Consider the following 16479-nt stretch of genomic DNA (forward strand, 5'->3'; position numbering starts at 1 on the left):
TGGGATTCTAGTCTTTCTCAGGACCCCTTAACCAGTGGATCTGGGCTTCTCGTGTTTGGGGCTGTGGGCTGCTCTCAGGCAGGAACCAACTGAAACTGATAGGAATGTAACCAAACCAGGGAAGGCAGGGAGGGAGCTGGCTTTGAGATGACAGGCTATGAATGCAGCTGCGACTCCCTGGTTCTTCTTGCTCCGTTTCTGGAGGTATACTTCCACTGACATGCTTTGCCATGGTGCGGGTGCTGTTGGCACCCACAATGCAAAAGGATTTTCCACTAGGACAAGCCCAGGGAAGGACTCTGATTGGCTGGGTTTGGAGCCAGTACCCATCCCTGGACCAATCACTGTGGCCCCCCAGAGTCATATGTCTAACCTGTGGAGAGGGGGTGGGGTCTGTGCCAGAAGAAGGAAGAAGAGGGATACTGAGCAGACAGCGGATCACGCCCCAGGCCCAGAACTGCTGCAGCCATGGGAATGAGCCAGGCACTGGGTCCAGCAGGGAGCCTCTCTGTGGTCTGGTGGCTTTAGAGTGTTTCCTCAGCCTCTGAGAGGAGGTCCGTGCCGTCTCCCCCAGCCCCACACCTGTCAGGGTTCTATTATTTCTTGGTACCTGGAATTTACCTAACTTAAAAAACAAAAAAGAGCTGTAACGTGCACATGTAGAATATTCAAACAGTACACAACAGTGCACACGAAGAAGCACACAGCCCTCTGACTTCCCTGATCCCAGCTTCCTGGTGCCTTTTGAGTGTGCCGTGGTGGTGTGAGCACAGATGTTGGTTCCTAGCTGCCTGGGTTCAAATCCTGACTCCCTCCCTCTGTAGTTATGTGTGTTTCTCAAGCCTCAGCTTCCCATTTATGAAGGGGAATCATAAGAGACCTACCCCACAGATTTGTTGTGAGAATTCATCGATTTTAAACAGCTCCTGGCCCACAAGAACACTATGAAAGTGTCACTGACAGTTTTTATAAAAATAAATACACTCAAATGCGATATCTCCCCATTTAAATTCTGTTATTTTTTTAAGACTGTTTTTTCAGAGCCGTTTTAGATTTACAACAGAATTGAGAGGCAGGTTCTGAGACTTCCTATATACACTTTCTCTGCTTCGTGTATCGCCTTCCCTATTGTCAACATCACTCAACAGATGGTACTTTTTTTTTTTTCTTTTTTTTGCCACAGATGAACATATCTTGACGCATCATAATCCACACTTTATGTTGGGGCTCACTCTTGGTGTTGTGCATTCACTGGGTTTGAACACATGTATAATGATTTGTGAGCTTCCCAGGTGGCGCTAGTGGTAAAGAACTTGCCTGCCAATGCCAGAGACTAAGAGATGCATGTTCGATCCCCGGGTCGGGAAGATCCCCTGGAAGAGTCCGTGGCAACCATTCCAGTTTCCTGCCTAGAGAATCCCATGGACAGAGGAGCCTGATGGGCTACAGTCCAAAGGGTCGCAGAGTCGGACACTACTGAAGCGACTTGGCACGCACGCACACACGTAATGATGTGTTTCCATCACTATAATATTGTACGGAGTATTTTCACTACCCTTAACATGCTCCATGCCCTGCTTATTCATCTCTCCCCTACCCTCCCATCTTACTATTTTAAAAAATACTTCTAACAAACTTTGAAACAGAAAACTGTGTAACAGTAACCGTGAGGCTCACTACCCAGATTTTACAAATGCTGACATTTTGCAATATTTATTTCAGATCTATTTTCAAGAAAGAAAACACTGCAGTTACCACTTAATCCTCTTCCCACCACACCCTTTTATTTTTACCCAAGGAGTAGCATAGTATTCATACTTAGGCCCTTTTCCTCTCTGACCTAATGTATTTGGAGAGCTCCCTGTGTCACAGAGCTCTGCCCGGTCCTCTCCGACAGCTGCTCAAGCCCTCTCTTGCTCTGAGGCACTGTCATCCCCACCGAGGCTTGCCCGGCTTGTCTGGTGCCCACCAGTTGGAGCCCTGGCACCTGGAGTGCCAATGCTGATCTGCTGAGTTCAAGAGCCTGCGATTCGATGTTGATCGATTGTGAATGAGCTCTAAAAGAAGTGGTACCCAGTCATTGGCAGCTAAAGGAAGAAGAGAAAGGGAGGAAACAGAGGGAAGGCGAGAAGAGAAGGAAGGAATGGAAGGATGAACGCGTGGTCAACCATGCTTCTTGGTGGGGTTGTGAGCATTTTCCTGCAGGCTAGTAGGGGTGAGTTTTGTCCTGCAGGCAAATCTGACACCCACTGCAGAGGAACTGCTCTAGCTCCCCAGATCCTGAGCTTTGAGGGCCAGACCTTCCCTGGGGTCTACAGACCCATATGCGCAAAACTCCAGGTGCTCGGTCGCTAGGATGCCTGGTTCTGCTGATCTGTCCCTGACACCAGGGATGTCTGGCTTAGGCAGCCAACTAAGCTGAGGCTCTAGTTACCCAGGAAGCACGAGGGGTCGGGGAGGGGGTGGGCGGGGGGTGGAGGGGCCCGTGCACTTCACACTCAGCAGTGCCAATTACAGTTTCTGGCAAAGGAAACAGCCAGGAGCAGTTGCTTTGACTCTCCCCCACCCCCACTCCCATCCCACCTTTTCCTCAGCGTTCAGATGTCAAATCATTACAGGGCCAGAGGGAAGGCAACCTTGGAGGTCGCAGGAGGAGGGGAAGGCTGCCTGCACTAATAACCGGCTTCTGTGAGGCCTGTCAGCGCTCTTGGGAATGAAAGGGGACCCCTGAGCTGTGCTCCGTGCCAGCGGGCTGTGGCACCCCACCCCCACGCCCTCCCCTCCTCTCGGAAGACAGGAATTCACCAGCACATACTAGGGACTGCAGGCCCCAAGGACCCCAAGGCAGCATTGCCCCTTGCCCTTGTCCAGTCCAGCCCCAGTACCCACCCTCCCAGCTCCTGCCTTTGCTCCCCCAGGCATGGGACAAGCCCCAGTATCACCCCTTCTCCCCACGTGTACATGGCTGTGTTTTGCAGAACCAATACAGGTGGTTCAGACAAACGCTTTATTGACTCCTAAGAGCTGTGTATTAGCTTCCCAGTAGGCTCAGACAGTAAAGAATCTGCTTGCAGTGCAGGAGACCCAGGTTTGATCTCTGGGTCAGGAAGATCTCCTGGAGAAGGGAATGGCAACCCACTCCAGTATTCTTGCCTGGAGAATTCCATGGACAGAGGATCCTGGCAGGCTACAGTCCTTGGGGTCACAAAGAGTCGGACACGACTGAGCGACTAACACACACAAGCAAGTATTCCATTATTGCATTACATTATTTCAAAAGCTGCGTATTGACTCTCGAATGCTGTATAAGGGCACCCTTCTCCAACCACTGAAGCTTTATCACTTCTTACCGTCATGTCCCTTGTTTGGGGTTCTGATCTTATTCTTGGCCCTGTCACCTTCTTGCAAAGCAGCAGACCTTTGAACCTGACCCCCGTCCTGTGGGGCTCATGCCCTTGAATGATTCTGATTAATGTATGTCCCTGCCAAGGGCTTTGTGCACCCCCACCTTGCTTTAGTGTGAGAAGAGGGAATGGGTGTGAGGTCCATCTCCTTGTAGCAGAAGGAGACCTCAGAGGTGGAGGAAATGGTAGAGGCCTGCCTAGACTCCCCATCTCCCCCCTGACTGCCCCAGAGCTTTCCTCTCCCTTCCATTTTCTCTCCATAAAGTAGGAGCATTGTGGTGCGTCCAGTTCACGTGCCTGGTGGAGACAAGAGGGTCTCTACCTCGACGGAGACCCTCCAGACTTGACTTTGGCCTAGACCAGCCTGTGGGGGAGGGGGCTGGGAACAGGCAGGGATGGAATGCTCACAACAAGAAATTCTCATCCTATGAGTCCTTCAGAATCACCTGGGGAGATTTTGAAATTCCGGTGCCTGGGCCCCACCTCTGATGGTGTAGATTCCTTGGCCTGGGTACCAAGGTGTTCCGAGTTCTTGGACAGATAGGCTAAGAATCCAGATGACCTCCTTTGAGAGCCGTACCTAACTTCAGGGGCCATAAGAATCTCCCAGGGAGCGTGTTAATGCAGAGACTCAGGCCCACCCCCCGAGACTGTGATTCTGTGGGCCTGGGGCTGGGTGCGAGGATTGGTGCTTTTAACAAGCACCCACCTCAGGACAAGACGTGGCAGCTGGGCCCACAGACTAGTGTGAGGAGCCCAGGGCCTTGGCACAAGCAGGGTGGAACTCCGGTGGCTCAGCCTTAAGGAGTGTGTGCCCTGAGGTGTAAGGGAGACAGAAAGAGCGCCCCACACACCTGCCCCACCCAGAACCTCCAGAAAGCCTCATGATGTTGGAGCATGTGGCCATGACCATGCCAGAGGACACAAATGGAGAATTTAATAACTCTCCCGTAGGTGTGAGTTGAGCTCCTTTCCTATCTGCTTTGCCATTCAGGCCTTCAATAACCTACCACTCTCCCCCTCATAAAACTTCAGGCACCAAAGAACCAGATTTGGTGGGAGTCAAGGCATGTGCTCCGACTAGGGTGTATCCACAGTAACCCCAGGTGTGGGGATCCCGTGTTCCCCTTCCTCCCTTGGCTCTTTAGGGAGATGCCTGTTGGCCCTTCCCAGTCTTCCTGCTGTGCTTTGAGGCCCTGGCTCCCTGGAGAGGCACTTGTGCAGGTGGTCAAAGCCAGCCTTGGGGAGGGGGAGGCTCCATGTGACCATCTACTGTGCTGCTTTGCCATGCTGCAGACCGGGGCTTGGTTCCCAAGCATACAGGTGCCCTATCGTACCTCTACCAGGCCTACTTTGGCTTGCTGGGTGGAGTTGAGGAGGTGACTGGGTTTAGTAGCCAGACCACAGAACGCAGGCTTGGGGTCTCAGCTCAGATGGGCAGGACAGCCCAGGGTGGAGGGTATGAATATTGGAGTCAGGCAGACCGGAATTGAGTCCTGGTCCTGCTACTTCCCAGCTGTGCCACCTTGGACAAGGGCGCAGCCTCTCTGTGCCTCAGTTTCCTTCTCTGTGAAAGGGAGAGTGTTTGTCGCTTAGTCATGCCCAACTCTGCAAACCCATGGGTTGTATAGCCCACCAGGCTCTTCTGTTGATGGGATTTTCCAGGAAAGAATACTGGAGTGAATAGCCATTCCCTCCTCCAGGGGATCTTCCTGACCCGGAGATTGAACCCAGGTCTCCAGCATTGCAGGCAGATTCTTTACTGACTGAACCACTAGGGAAGCCCTTCGTTCTCTGCAACACGGGGCTAATCAGAGTACCCAGCTCACTGGGCTGTGGTGAGTATCAGATTAAACGATCTGATGGGCCTGAAGCATTCAGCTCACAGTTGGGCACAGAGCAGGCCCTTGGGAAATGGCAGCTACTGTTCTGGGAATCTGACCCCATAGGGCTTGTGGGGAAGGAGGTGCAGTCCTGACTGCTGACAGCCCCACTCCCACCCCAGCTGCAGAGCCCCTGGTCAGTGGTGGCAGCGTGCCACCTCCCACCTGCCTAGTTAATTTTCCCTTCTACCTTCAGTGAATTCACTCCATTCCCTCCAGATCCAACCTGCAGTATGAACTTGGGCAAGCCCAGCCCACTGTGGGCCAGCAATCCCAAATGTGCATGGGATTGCCCATATGGCTCTGATAAACTGGGCCTGGGGGTAGCAGCTCTGCCCTCCCAAAAAGATGGGGCAGTGGTTGGGACTGGCAGCCTGAAAGTCATACCCAGCAATTTCTTGCCCCTGGTGAGGAGTGAGGGAGCCCCAAGAACAGTCCTTGGCTGCCCTGCATCTGGGTCTCTCCTTGTCCCTCCCGGAATCTGGTCTAGCCCCCTGGGACCAGGCTCTGCACCCTAGGATTACAAGGAGGCTAAATGGCCATATCAGTCAATTATGGAGCGCTCATTGTATGTTCAACCTGCGTTTGCTGACGTCCTTAGAATAGCCTTGTGTGGAAGCCAAGGAGGAGACCAAGTTACATTTCAGCCAAGTGACTTGGCAGGGTCACAGTTAGTGTGTGGCAGGATTAAACATAGTGTGACACCTGTCCATGGGAACAAGCTGTTTGTTATTCAACCCTCCCTTGCCAGGAGCCTGTGGGCATGAACAAAAATTAGCAAAGACCAGTCCTCCCATTCCTCTGCCCTCAGCCCAGCCAATTCCAGGGAAATGTGAGTGAAGGGAAGGTCTGGGAGGTGGGGCTGCTGGCCTAGCCCGAGCTCTCCGCTGCAGCAGGGTGGTACCCATGCTCTCTGGGTGCCCTTCCATCCCTTCATTCATAGCACTGATCACGTTTGTAATTGCATCTGAGCCTCGTTATTTGCGCCATTTTACTCTCAGTAAAGTCATTGCAAACACTGATTTAGCCAATACTGAACCACTGATCTTGGAGAAATATCGGGTTAGGTTCCTGCGAGCCTCTGATCACATTTCCATCAACTCTGTTTTGTATGTGTTTCTGTTTAAAGACACCAGGTTTATTCTACCATGTTGATTTGTTACCACTGAACTCAGGGCCCAGAGCCACCATAACCTGTGCCTGAATGAAGCTTGTCTAGCGCATGTATTTTCAAGATTTTTTTGATGTGGATTTTTTTAAAGCCTTGATTGAATTTGTGACACCACTGCTTCTATTGTTTACATTTTGGTTTTTTGGCTGCAAGGCATGTGAGATCTTAGCTCCCCGACTAGAGATGGAACCCGCACCTCCTGTACTGGAAGGTGAAGTCTTAACCACTGGCCTACCTGGAAAGTCCGTAGCACACATGTTTTCTCCATAAGGCACATCGCAACCTTCTTGCTCATTGGACCACTAGTCAGCCCTTCAGCCATCGCTAACACAAAGCACGAAAATGCAGAAAGTGCAGTGCTGAGCAGGCCATGGAAAGAACATGTTTATAATATGAGAGCTGAAACGGAAAGGCCGAGTGTTGCCTTGTTTGATGTCAGCTGACAACGTGCACATCTAATGGCTCATTTTTCAGATTTTTCACTGCTCTGCGCAAGAGCACGGATGACCATGAAAGCGCCGTGGGTATTGATTTTGAGGTTCTGAATAAATTTTAGTGAGCAGGCGAATTCAGGAAGAATCTGTGAATAATCAGGATCGACTGTAGAAGCTTGTTTGTGCCTCTGATTATTTGGTTAACATCTGTTTCCACTAAAGCACTATCTTGTTCACCAAAGATTATTTTGTAATCCCAAAGGCCCAGCAAAGATAGGTGCTTGTTAAATATCCGCCGAGCGCCTGAACCATAGCACGTTCCTGGCCTGCCCACCCGGCCCCAGGCCAGACCTCGCAGGCCTGCTCTTGGCACTCAACACATCTCTGTAGTTTGGATTCATAAAGACAACCAGGCGGGGGACACTCATTCACAGGGTCCTGCTCAGGCTCCTTGACATGCTGATTCTGCCTCCAGGAAGGGGTAGCAGCCTCTGGACAGACTGAAACCCAGGGATGTGCAGGGGATGTTCTGGGTGCTGGGGAGCAGAGAGGCAGCACCACTGGCAGCTTGGCCTATGGGCTCCCAGCACAGACCAGGGGCAGGAGTCCTGGGTGACTCTGAGTGGGTCAGTCCCCTGGCCAGATCCTCTTCTGATAGGGCAGGTGCTTGGCCATCTTAACAGAGGTCACCCAGTTCCATTTCCTCTGGCTCTGTTCTCAAAAAGCAGCATCTGATTGTGATTTGTTCAGAAATTCCTAGCCAGAATACCAGAATATTCTAATGTGGTCCACGTGACCTCTTTCCCCTTCCTCCTCCCTCTCTCCTTCTTTCATGGTGGAGAAAGAATCTATCATTTGAGGACCTCGCTGGGTCTCGCTGTGCAGTTTAGTTACTGCAAGTCAGTCTCTGGGGTCAGACCACCCCCTGGTGACAGGGAGCTCCCAAAATCGAAACTGGTCCCAGCAAAGGGTGACCCAAACCTGGTTCTCACTGCTCAGAGAGGTCCTTTTCAGGCCCAGCTAGCTTTTCCCTGGACCACACCTGTCTCAAGTTCATCTCCAGTTTCCTTGATCCATTTAATACTCTCAAATATTCACTGGTCAACCGCTATATGTCAGGAACCACGCTCAGCAGGAAATAAATCAGGCCTCCCTGCCTCCCTTCAGAGAGCTTTCAGTCTGGTAAGGAGAAAGCTGTCACACCAAACAATCACATTGTTATTAACTGTGATAACTTCTGGGGAGGCAGGTGAGGGAATAACAGAGGGGATCTGATTGCGAATGGGGCTTGGAGAGGAAGACCTCTGCAGGAAGCCACATTAGGTGGGGACCTCAAGGAGGAGGAGGAATGAGCCAGGTGAAAGCTAGATGAAATAGCTCGAGCAAAGGGCCTGAGGTGAGGGAGAGGGCAGGCCATTGGAGCTGTGTGAGAAGCTGAGCACAGACAGCAAACAGGAGGGGACTGCAGAATGTGACCATCTGTCCACTTGATGGAGAAGGAACCAGAAACAGTAGCCTAGAGAGGAAGCGCTTGTCAGAGGAGACAAGGGCCTGTTGGATGCAAGTGGCTTATGACATTATCACTCATGAAAGTGCTAGGGATCCATTTCTTTGTCTACACCCGGGCTCAGCAACACCTTCCCTGATGCGGAACAACATCTTAAATGTGAGAAGGAACAGAAGTAAAGTTGGAAAGAACAAGAGGGCAAAGACAGAGAGAGACAGAGGTCTCACTTTCCTCTTTCTGGTAATTGCTGAATTGGCGCTCATGAAGGCAGAAAAGGAATGGCTGACTTATGTCCCTCTCCCAGGAGAGGGGAAAGAAGGGAGGCATGATATTGACTTAAACGTGGGGGATTTAAAAGGCCCCTATGTTCCCACTTTGTGCTTTGCTGCTAACAGACAGCCTGGGACCTTTGAAGTCAGTCTGGCCCAGTGGGGAGCGGGCTTCTGTGGAGACTAGATGCTAACAGGGGCGGGGGAAGGGGACCAGGGGGCGGCCGAAACTCTATTAGGCATGCTCTAGCAAAAAGAAAGGCAAATCCAATGATAATGTACATCTGTTTCAGGGAATTTATAAGCTTTGAACATTTTTTATGGGCAGATAAGTGGGTCCTTTTCTTACCATAACTTAGAACTTCAAAGCTGGGTGTGTGGATAATGCAAATTGCTGAAATATGAGATTTTCCCTACAAAGAGGTTTCCAAAAAAGACGAGGAAGAGAAAAAAAGAGACAGAGAGAGAGAGAACGAAGGCTAATTGATGCCACAGTCTTTTATGTATATGGCAAAAACGGGACAAAAATTGATTTTTATGAACTAAGAAATTGATGGGAGAGATAGGGAGAGGGGGAGGAGGCCACAAGCCAGGTACGGGGGCTGAGATGGGATCAGGCCAGTTGGCCTAGGCTCTGGGTCAGACATGGGGACACGACCCCTCCCTCTAGGAGCCCTCATTCTTAAGGGGGAAGATAAGACAAGTAGACACAAGGGCACTTCGGAGCCATCCAAGGCAGTGTCAGCCCAGGGCCTGCCTGATCCATCCAAAGTCCAAGGGGTGCTCAGGACATAGTAGAGACTGGAGGCCTGAAAATCAGGGAAGGCTTCCTGGAAGAGAGTGGCTCAGTAGGGCCCTAAACCTAACCCTTCTGGGGGCAGGCGGAGTGAGATTCTAGATGGCAAAACAGCTGCATCAGGATATCCCTGAATGATGCTTCTGCTGCTCAGCCCCCACCACACTCAGCCCTCGGCGCCTTTCTTGTCTCCCTCGCCTCCACCCCCAGCAGCTAGCCTGTGGGCTCTTTGAAGGCAAGGGCAAAACAATAAATGCTTGTTGAGTGAACGCAATCAGTGAATGAGTGGCATTCAGAGCCAACCAGCTCCCTCGTTTCAGTATTTCACATATATGGTGGAAGATTCAGACTGGAAGGGAAGAAGGGGATGTGCTTTGGTCCTTATAGTTGACCCCAATATCCTTTCTGTCTCTTGGTGATTAGTCTAAGCCAGTCTTTTTTTTATTTTATTATTTTTTTAAATACGCTTTGGTTTTAATATGGACAACATAACCAAAAAAATTTTGAGCTTGTAACGTTGTTCTTTAAGCATTATACCTTTGGGCTCTTCTTCTTTTCTTGCTTCATCTTCTTTTCTTCTCCCTCTACTACCCCATCCCCATTCCTCCTCTTCCTCTTCCCCCTCCTCCATCTTTTCAAGAAGTTCACAGAAGTAGGAGGTCTTCTCTATTAACTGTATTGGTCTCAGCCAGTCTTGGTAAAGCCATTATCCCCTTTGCCAGTGATTGGTTCAGGATAAGTCACATGACCCTATTCTGGCCAATAAGACTTGAAGGGAAATCTGTTGAGGGGCTGTAAGATGTCTGGGTGGTAGCCATCTTGCCACCAGCTTGAGGATCACAGAGCAGACATGGGGGAGAACCCGGGCCCTAGAGGAGGAAGTCACTGAACTACCACTTGTGGGGTACCCAGTGGCTACTTATCATCTGTACTCTGGTTGTTTGGCTTTTCTCAGGAGAAGATCTTGAGATGACGATTTGAGGGCAAGCTGTTTATTTTGAGGCAATCTGGAAAGTGCTGGAGGGGTGTGAGGAGGGAGACAGGGAAGGGGAGATAACTAGAGCTTGATTCTGCTGGGAACCAAGATGAATGCCCTTCAGAGTTACTCACCCACAAAGCCAGGAAGCCTGGGCATTTATCACCCATTCCTTCAGTCACTAGTCGAGGGCTGCTCCCACCACAGGCAGGACAAGCTCCAGTGGCCAGGCAGAGCTTTCTATAACGTGTCACAAGCGCTAGGAGTTGGGAAGTGCAGGCACAGAAATGCTTCATCCAGGGTACTCAGGGCCACACACTGGCATCGTCCGTTCCTTGGGGTTTCTGTTGCTGACAGCATCTTAATCTATGCCAGGTGATCATGAAGAACCTCAGAGGAAAAGGTGACAGGTTTGAACATTTTCCTAGGAATCCATGAACAACTCTTCAAGAACAACTGTTTGGGCAGTGTCGTGATGACCATGATAATTTTAAAGAGTTGGAGGGGAGGTTGGCCCGGGTCTTCTCCAGGAAGCTGGGCATCCACCTTTACCTGACGTCCAGCCAGCATCTTAGGGGACTTCAGCACTCATATGGATCTGATCTCTAAATTTTGTAAACCAACCGCCTCCCAGAAACAACCTCCTTTTCCTCTTGGCTTCAGCCACCCACTCCTGATCCTACTTTGGCCCCAGAAGCGCCCCACCCTGGAAGCCACGAGGACTGTTACCTTCCTCTGTCCTCACTCCTGTCTTCCTGACAGTCCCTTGCGGTTCTCCCCAATGCATTAGGTCCCTTTCACTCTCTCATCTTCACTTCCTGCTTTTTCTACTGTAGTAGGTGATCTGGATTTCTACCATTCTCAGCTCCATCACTTCTGTCCTTCTGCCCCATCCACCTGACAAATGCCAACTTTGGAAAAGTAAAGTACTAGGAGGAAGGGCTTTGGGATCGACAATGATCATTATCCCCATTAAGTTGCCACTTTTTTGGTCCCAAAATCCAATGGGAATTTCAGTAGCTACATCTCTTGACTTCTTGGCTATATTTCATGATGGTGACTATATCCTTCCTTTCAGACCACCATTGGATTCTGTGCATAGGCTGCTAGTTACTCCCCTGTATCGATTCACCTTTTCTTCTTGGTAACAGGATCTCTGGTTTTTGAGTTCAAAAATAAAGACTACAGTTCTCAGACTATTTTGCAACTAAGTTTTGTGACTGAACTGTAGTGAGTATTATGTGCTATGTGACAGTTCCTGGAAATCCACCTTAAGAGGTTGCTTACTTATTCCTATTCTCCCTTTTATTCTCCATCCCTTCTTCCATTCTGCTACCTGGAAAGCAGATGTGATGGCTGGTGTTCTAGTCACCATTTTGGACCATGAGGACAAGAGCAACACCTCAGAGATGGCGCAGTGACTGGCAGAAGCCTGTGTCCCTGAGGGTTTAGAGAAATAGGGCTTCTATTTCAGAACTGGACACCAACATTTAGACTATTAGGTGAGGAAGAAATCATCTTCTCACTTGTTTAAACCACTCTCCCTTGTAGCCCAATTAAATCCTAAGTGAAATTGCTTTCCTGACATCAAGCCCTGTTGGATTTTCTCCAGCCTCTCTGAGCTGCCTTTAAGCAGTCAGCTTTGCCTAATCCTCCTTTTAAAATCGCAGCATTGAAACTGGGTACATGGAACCTCTCTGTACTATCTTTACAGAATCTGTAAGTATTTCAAAATAAAAAGTTTTTAAAATAGTGGCATTGCTTCAGTCTCAGTTTTGGCTTCCCTGTCTTCTCCATGGACTCACTTTCTGGGACCTCACCCACTTTCATGGCCTTGATGACCACCTCAAGGCTGTTGCTAAGGAGTTTCAACTACATGCCCCCAAAGGAGGCATGTCATCCCACCTCAAAACTTGTTCTAAGCTCAGTAAATGGCAAGATAATCCACCAGGTAACCCAAGCCAGAAGTCTGGGTGTCCTCCCATACTTCCTCTCCCTCTCCCCTAGTCCAGTCACTTAAAACTTTTGGTTCTGCATCCTCCAGAGATTCTCCCCAACTCCTCCATCCCAGCTGCCATGACACTGGGTACTGGGCCCACCAGAAGCCTGTCAGCTGTCCCCAGCCTGATCACCTCCTCTTCCAGTCTTGCTCCCTCTGTCAGTCCTCACAGTGCAGACAGAAAGTGCTTTTTCAAGCACCAATCTGACTGTGACACTTCCCTACTGCAAACCCAACCTGCTGCCCTCAGGACAAGGCCAGCAGACCAGGCCGTCTGTGAGCTATTCCTGCCTGCTTCCTGCTTTGCTCCATCCTGCTGCACTGAACTTCTGGTGGTCCTTGAACAAGAGAGACCTCTGCTTCCCCTAGAAGATGCTGCTGCTCCTCTCTGCAAAGCCGATTCTTGCCATTGGTCTTAGCCTGGGTTCCCAAGGCAGAGCCTGAGACAAGGACATAAGAACAGATCACATCTGGGTAGAGTGATGCCGGGAAGAGGATCAGGGGAGCAGCAGAGTGAGATAGAAGATGACAAGATGACTTTAGGATGTGTCCCCAAGGTTGCCCCTGGAGGCGGTGGACCTCTGGGAGGACGAAAGGCTGGGGCACGTGTTCTCTGGTCCCAGCCCATGTCTTGGGTGAGGCCTCCTTACTACCAAGCTGTGTCTTGCATGCAGGTTCCTGGGCGACTGCAGAAGGTCCCAGGACTTTGCACGGATGCACTCCTGCCAGGGCAGTGTGAATCTGTTTGCTGGGCTGTCCCTGGCGGTCGCAGCTGAAGTTACAGGTGGCCTTGGGTCTGTGTGAATCTGCCCCACTCCTCCTTTGAGACCTGGCTCCTCTAGCAAGCCCCTGAACCCCTAGGCTGGGACATGTGTCCCTCCTGAGCCTTCCACACTGCACTCCCCCTCCTCGTATCACAGCTGTTGGTCTGTAAACTACTTTAAGGCACAGATGAGATAAAACAATAGATCTTAAGGCTATGAAAATGAAGTTGGAGCAGAGGGCATTGTAGAAACCCTTTTAATTTATAGATAACTGTAATAGGGCTTTAACAAAAGATTGAAGGTGGGAGGACAAGGGGATGACAGAGGATGAGATGGTTGGATGGCATCATTGACTCAATGGACACGAGTATGTGTAAACTCCAGAAGTTGGTGATGGACAGGGAGGCCTGGTGTGCTGCAGTCCATGGGGTCCCAAAGAGTTGGACACGACTGAGCGACTGAACGGAACTGAACTGAACTGAGATGGGGACAGGCTCATAAACCATGTGGGGGTGGTGAGGACGCAGCCGCTTCCTCTAGGCTCTCTGAGATGCCATGCTGCCCCAATCCCACTGGCGGCAAAGTGACCTTTAGACAAAGCACTGCCCATTTAATCTTCACTTTGTGAGGTCCATTTCCTATTCCACCCATTTTACAGATGGGGAAGGTAAAGCTGGTAGGTTATACAATTCTCTAAGGCGTTTGGCCCAATCAGGCTGCAAAGCTCATGCTCTGTAACATTTCTCCCTTTCCTCCCCCTCCCCACCCCCCTGCCTCCCTTCTTTCCCTGAGCATCTCCTGACCATCCAAGACGCAGGGGCTGTGGCGGGCATCACATCTGCTCCCATCCTATTGGTCAAAGCAGGTCACGTGGCCAAGCCCAGAGGCAAAGGGGCAGGAGAGCAGCCCCCACACTGTGGGCGGAGGGAACGGGAAACGTTCAGTCCAGTAGTGCTGGTGCTACATGAACAAACAGGATGAGACAACCTGTGTCTGAGTTCTGGGCTGGTGGCCGACTTGCTCTGCAAGTTTGAGGAAATCATTTCTCTTCTGTGAGCCTTAATTTTCCCATCCATGCAATGGGTTAATAATACTGTAAGTGGCTGGCTACTGTGGCTGGGAGGGTGGGCTCCAGCAGTAAAGATGAGAACTATACAGTCAGAAGGTAATGACCCCAGTTTCCTCTCCATATTGCCCCCTACAGAATGATTTATTTATTTATTTTTCACATTTCGTATATTTTTTTAAATTTTTAACTAGAGGATAATTGCTTTACACTGTTGTGTTGGTTTCTGCCACACAACAATGCAAGTCAGCCATAAGAATGTGTATATATATACATATATATATATCCCTTCCCTCTTGAGCCTCCACCTCACCCTGCACCTCCATGCTGGTTTAAATCCAGTTTGATCCAACCCGGGGTCCAGGTTGACCAGGTTCCCGGGATGGCAGCTGCCCCAGCCTCACCTCCATCCTCTGGACCCCACACCTGCTCAGACAACCTGTAGGAATTCTCTGGAGGCCTGCGGTAGCACCCCATGTATAGGCTGGGGGCGAGGCTGGGGTGGGCAGGGTCGAGATGGCCAGGAGCCCTGGCAGGAAGGCTGTCCCATAAACAGCCAGCCGAGCAGCACATGCCACCACCAACGGGTGGCTTCAGATGTGGGGATTATGAAAAGAGAGGATACAATTTCCTGATAAAATAGAAGAGGCGATTAAGTTAATGAAGGATCATTATGCTGGTTTGAAAACTATAATTAATAGGCATTAATTGTATATTTAGAAGTTTAGCGTGGCATGGGCGCGGGAGCCGGCGTCAAACACAATGACACCGTCAGTGCTGCATAATGAAGACTGGCCCAGATGGTCCTCAAAGCCCCTAACGAGAGCTTTGCGAGGGGCTGCTGTAATGATAAAAGATGCCACTTGCTGTTCTGCTCTTCCTTTAACGACATCCTTTCCGAGATGATGCTTATCATTTGTCCTTTCATCTTCAGTTAAACAGCATATGGCCCCAGCTGATTAAAACCCCCTCCTGGTTTTAATCAGCAACTCGGGATCAGGTTTCTAATGGTGGTGGTGGTGGCCTTGCTGGTCCCGTGGTAAGCTTTTCAACCACATCTAAGTCTGGAGAAAGAGAGGTGGGGGGCTCGGGGCTCAGAGCTGACTCTGTCCATGGCCTCGGGGGTAGGGTGGGGTGGGAGACCCTTCTGGAATGACCTGAGCCAGCAGTGGGCTCCAGGGATGCCTTAGAGGTCAGGTCCCTAAATTGTCTTCAAGGGACCAAGTTGGCTCAAGGCCAGGCACAGCAAACATTGGTTTTAGCCAGGAGGCCAGGCTGTCAGATCTTCCCACTGTAGAGTTTGAAAGGTTGCAGGGAACTCTGCAGAGGCCACTCACCCAGGGAGATCTAAAAAGACCAGAGCCACTGAAGAGACTCGAACCAAGGAATCAGACTGATGAATCCCGGCTCCACTGCCCAGGGCTGTGAGGCTTCCTCAGTCTGTGACTGACTTGTGCTGTGCTGTGCTTAGTCGCTCAGTCACGTCCAACTCTGCAGTCCCATGGACTGTAGCCCGCCAGGCTCCTCTGTCCATGGGTATTCTCCAGGCAAGAATATTGGAGTGGGTTGCCATGCCCTCCTCCAGGGGATCTTCCCAACCCAGGGATCGAACCCAGGTCTCCCTCATTGTAGGTGGATTCTTTACCATCTGAGCCCAAGTGACTGGCTTATCTCATTTTAATAGGATGACGTCTGTTGCCCTCATTATCCCCATTACACAGATGAAAAAACTGAGGCTCAGCCAAGGAATGAAAGCTGACTAATCTTAGTTGGTATGTCAGGAAGGATGGTGATGCTGTAACCAAGGAAGACACAGAAATGGCGGCCTGAGAAACTGATAAGGGTCTGCTTGATTTTCCCATCCCACTCCCATAAACTCCTTAAGGCTGGGACCAAGTCTATCCCCTTCAGGGTAGTGGATCCCATACTTCCCATGGGGAAGGCTCCAAGTCATCCCTCATAGGTGTTTGGTGAAGGAACGAGTGATCCCAGGAAGGTGGCAGAGTAGACCACAGCCAGGGGTGTCTGACAGGTTTCCCCATGTGTCCCAGCCCCCTTGCAGCTACCTAGGGCCACAGGCCAGTTCTGGCTGGTGGACTGCAAGTGGAAGTGACCCAGGTGGAAGGATTTAAGAACTTGTGCCCATCCCTCCCTGTTCTCCCTGCCTCTAAAGCCTGGTATTGAAAGGGCAGAACTGCAAGAGGAAAGCA

This window comes from Bos taurus, chromosome 18 (genome assembly GCF_002263795.3).
Source record: "Bos taurus isolate L1 Dominette 01449 registration number 42190680 breed Hereford chromosome 18, ARS-UCD2.0, whole genome shotgun sequence".
Taxonomy (NCBI): Eukaryota; Metazoa; Chordata; class Mammalia; order Artiodactyla; family Bovidae; genus Bos; species Bos taurus.